The 5,049-nt window shown below is 36.0% G+C and overlaps 1 long non-coding RNA gene across 1 annotated transcript; it reads left to right on the top strand.

Moving 5' to 3' along the window:
- Positions 1-169: 169 nt before the first annotated feature.
- Positions 170-1,309, top strand: LOC147035507 (uncharacterized). Its single transcript, XR_015062270.1, has 3 exons — positions 170-305; positions 819-876; positions 1,139-1,309. It is a non-coding gene; the product is annotated as an uncharacterized LOC147035507 (long non-coding RNA).
- Positions 1,310-5,049: the final 3,740 nt, after the last annotated feature.

Below are 5,049 nucleotides of genomic sequence, written 5' to 3'. Positions count from 1 at the left end.
TCGTGATAATTCTGATATATATATATATATATATATATATATATATATATATATATATATATATATATATATATATATATATATATATATATATATATATATATATATATATATATATATATATATATTTTTTTTTTTCTTGACAGGTCGTTGGAAGAAGTGGAGTTTACATATCACGATGAGGTGCATCAAATGAATACTCTTATTGAAGAGATCAATGATTTTAGAAGAGAATTGAAAGACATTTATAATGAGTGGTACGAAGTCTTATCACGGCCTCTGATCTCGAATGAATTAAACCAATGGTGAGACACGTGTGTGTGTGTGTATATATATATATGTGTGTCTGTGTGTGTGTGTGTGTGTGTGTGTGTGTGTGTGTGTATATATATATATATATATATGTGTGTGTGTGTGTGTGTGTGTGTGTGTGTGTGTGTGTGTGTGTATATATATATATATATATATGTGTGTCTGTGTGTGTGTGTGTGTGTGTGTGTGTGTGTGTGTATATATATATATATATATATATATATATATATATATATATATATATATATATATATATATATATGTGTGTCTGTGTGTGTGTGTGTGTGTGTGTGTGTGTGTGTGTATATATATATATATATATATATATATATATATATATATATATATATATATATATATATATATATATATATATATATGTGTGTCTGTGTGTGTATATATATATGTGTGTGTGGGTGTGTGTCGCTTTCCCTGTCTGTTTGTATCTCTCTCTGTCTGTCTCTTCATCTATACCCTTGACTTATTATTATTATTTTTTTTTTCAGCACTATCACACAACATCAGCTGTTGAAGCAATCTTGTACAACACATGATTTTCTGGAGGTAAATGTTTCTGAATTATTATTAATATCACTCTCTCTTTAGAATGTCGTCTTATGTTGGTTGCATCATTAGTTTGAACGCGGTTTTGTCAGTACACTGGAATTCATTTTATTGGCTTTGAAAGGATGACAGGCTCCTGGTGTGTTAATTCAGTGGTCAACGAGGCTGGTGTGTTAATTCAGTGGTCAACCAGGCTTACTCATATTACCATGTAATTATCTTTATAAAACCTAATTATTATCCACTTTTTGTTTCAAAACAGAATATGGTGTCTGAGTTTCGAAATCACAAGACATCTGAAGAAGATTGCTGGGAAAGATTATACATTCTCGCAAATGAATATTTAATATTTTCAATATTAATAAATTATATTTGTTTTGTTTACAATTACTTGATTCTGAATTTCAAGAAGAGGATCAAGACATGAACGAGAGGGAGGGGTTGGGGAAGGGGGTAGGTGCGCTCCCCCAATGACCCATCACCCCCTCATCCCATCCCTCCCCTCCCCATGTGTGTGTGGGGAAGGGTGGGGGTGGGATGAGGGAGGTGGTGGGTCAAAGGTGGGGGCGCACAGGGGGGATGAGGGGGGTGGGGCTTGTGTGGGCGGGGCTTCGGTGGGGCTTGTGTGGGCGGGGTGTGTGTGGGTGGGGCTTGTGTGGGTGGGGCTTGTGTGGGTGGGGTTTATGTGGGTGGAGCTTGTGTGGGAGAGGTTTATGTGGACAGGGTTTATGTGTGTGGAGTTTTTGTGTGGAGCTTGTGTAGGCAGGGCTTATGTGGGCAGGGTTTATGTGGGCAGGGGTTTATGTCGGTGGAGCTTGTGTGGGAGGGGTGAATGTGGATGAGGCTTATGTGGATGAGGTTTGTGTCGATAAATGGATGGGTGGAGAGATGGGGGGATGGGTGGATGAGTGGAGCTTGTGTGGATGGGTGGATAATTTTTTAATTAAATAAACATATTGTGTGTGGGGAACTAATTAACTAATCACTAATTATGTGAATATGGGTGGAGCTTGTGTGGGGTTTGTGTGTGTGGAGCTTGTGTGGAGTTTTTGTGTGGAGCTTGTGTGGAGCTTGTGTGGGGTTTGTTTGTGGTGGGGTTTGTGTGGGAGGGGCGTATGTAGGCGGAGTCAAAAAGGGGCGGAGTCAAAAAATTTCAATTTATTGGAGCTTGTGAGGGGTTTGTGTGGAGCTTGTGTGGGGTTTGTGTGGGGTTTGTGTGGGCGGGGCTTGTGTGGGGTTTGTGTGGGTGGAGTTAAAAAGGGGCGGAGTCAAAAAATTTCAATTTATCTTTGTCTTTTGTAATTCCTGTGAATAAAATGAACCTAAAATCTCTTCCCCTTCCAAATCATATATCTTATAAGTCCAAGGAACCGTATCTATTACATCAACAATTTTAAAAAGCTCGTTGGTCCATCTTTTCATATAACCTTTTTCAAAATGAGATTTCCACCTATATATTCTTACGATATCACCAACTTTGAACTTAGGTTTTCTGACATTAATCTCTTTTTCATAATTTAATTTTGTAAATGTTTCTGATGGTTTCATATTTGTTGATGTGTGAATCGTGTCATTATACTTATCCACAATATCCTGAATAAAAGATGACCATTGTTGTGAACCGAATTGTGTGAATTTTTTATATAGTCTCTCTTTTAAGGTACGATTAAAACGTTCAACAACAACTGCCTTCCCTTCATTAAAGGTACTGTATAATGTAATACTGTTATTTTTTAGAAAATTCATAAATGTCTTGTTATAAAACTCTCTACCCTCATCAGTCCACACTTTTTTAGGTTTTCTCTTACTTTTATTAAATATCTGTTGAAAGGCTAACATAAGAGTATTACCTGTTTTGTTTTTTAATGGCATAACCCACGCATATCTACTCCTCAAATCAATAACGGTTAAAGCATACTTGCACCCCTTATCATTATTAAGTTCAATCAAATCAGCAGACCAGATATAATCAACTTCCTTGGAATAAACTTTCCTTCTCTGAAACTTTGTGAATATTGGTTTATGTAATTCATCAGCTAATTGCTCTTCAGTCTTAATGACATCATTAGAGCCTATAAGTTTTTTGAATTTCCAAGTCCAAGTTTCAATTTAGCACTGATCATCTTCTTCACAATGAAACGATCAACTTTTTCTCTCAAGGTTGGATTTTGTATCAGAGACAAATTATACAACATTTCTCTATCGGCTTCATGCTTTTCTTCCAACGTTGTGGTATTCCCATAATCAATATCGTGTCTCATGCACACTTCATCAACTCTATTGATAGGCTTACTCCAGAATTTAGGATTGTCTGCCTCATCTAATCTTTTATCCAAGTTTGTGACTGGACCACAGAAAGAATACCCTGGAAGATGTAATTCCCCTGGTATTCCAGTAGTTGTAAATTTACTTCCTGATAAAAACTTTTGTATATCTCCTCCTCATTTGTGTTTGGAGATAAATTGATTTTTTTTTGAACCACACACCGAACATATACCTTTTTGGATAACCCTGTTATTTTTACTTTTAATATATGAAATATTTTTAGTATTAGTTTTCTTTTTGCATTTGAGACAATAACTCATTTATTTATGTGAAAAAGTCCTGCAGAGTGCAAACACCTTTTTAGTTTCCAACATGCACATTTGAATCTTAATTTTTAAAACATAAAGGATCCTTAGAAATGCCTTCACTCTCTCCTCCATTTATTTAAGAAAAAAAAAATAAAAATGAAAAACTTGAATTAAAATGAATAGCTTGGCGATGTCAATAGTCTTGAAGAAAATATTGCAAATAGACTTGTCAATTCTTTGTTTTCCTCCTCGGTGGGTTGAGTTATTTTCTGTAATACCACCAATCTTTTTTGAATCTCACTGGTTTCCATATTTTGATATTTATTTTGTCTCGATCTTTCCTCCCTCTCCTCCCTCTCTCTCTTCTCTCTTTCCTCCCTCTCTCTCTTCTCTCTCTCTTCTCCCTTTCATCCCTCTCTCTCTTCTCTCTTTCCTCCTTCTCTTTCTTCTCCCTCTCCTCCTTCTCTCTCTTCTCCTTTTCGTCCTCTTCCCTCTCTTCTTCAACTCCTTCCTCATCCCTTATTATCCTTGAATCGCTTACACCCCATAGAATATTATACATATATTCATCAGGATTTCTTGTTATTCCTGTATCCACAATAATTTTTTTTACAACAGGAAACCAATAAAATTTCTTTTGAATTTCTAAAAGAGCCTTACCTTTTCTTAACTTTATAATTTTTTCATTATTTAACGTTCTAATTAAATCTAAAGTTGTCGGTTTATCAACATCAGCATAATACCAATCTTTTATTGAAAATACCTCATTCTTATGTTGTAGAACATATTTAATAAAATACCGAATACCTTTTTCTTGAAGGTATGCTTGGACACAGAAATGATAATTTTCTTGAAGCCTTCTTGCTGTCATTTATGTATTAGAAATATCTTCTTCTTCTTCTTCTTTCGGCTGCTCCCATTAGGGGTCGCCACAGCGGATCATCCGTATGATCCGCAGAGTGATTTGGCACATGTTTTACGCCGGATGCCCTTCCTGACGCAACCCTGGTCGCCTCTTACGACACAGGGATATGGTACACCTATTTTAACCGGGGTATACACCGGCCCAGTACTCTGGTACTCATTTCGCCGACCTCGGAAGGATGACAGGCTGAGTCAACCCCCTGGTGTATTAATTCAGTGGCCGAACGGGGCTTGAACTCCGGACCTTTTGGATCCCAAGCCGCTGCCCTAACCACTGCGCCAACACCAGGCTTATGTATTAGAAATATATGTTAGAATAATATAATGGCACGAAACACCTCCCCATCTTCCCATAGTTAAATAATTTTGTATTTCCTTACTTATTATATATAATCCTGTTTTTTCTGTTTTCATGAGATAAACAAGGGCAAAACCATTATTATATTTATCCTTATTAAATTCTTTTATTTGTTGTTTACTAATCGTGGCCCCACAAAACTCATTCTCGATACCAAGTGGATAATATTCTTCCTTACGAGACTGATTTAATTGTTCCAGGTCTTCGAGGTTAATTTTAAATGACCAATTATACCCTAAATCATTCATATCATACCCCCATTGTTCTATTCTCATAAAAACGATACGCCCTTCTTTTAAAAAAATTATTTTAATTCGA

This window comes from Eptatretus burgeri, chromosome 1 (assembly GCF_056783735.1).
Source record: "Eptatretus burgeri isolate ZD-2024b chromosome 1, Ebu_testis_v1, whole genome shotgun sequence".
In the NCBI taxonomy this organism is placed as follows: domain Eukaryota; kingdom Metazoa; phylum Chordata; class Myxini; order Myxiniformes; family Myxinidae; genus Eptatretus; species Eptatretus burgeri.
Note: the sequence above shows the minus strand (reverse complement) of the source record. Positions and strands in the feature narration are given on the sequence as shown.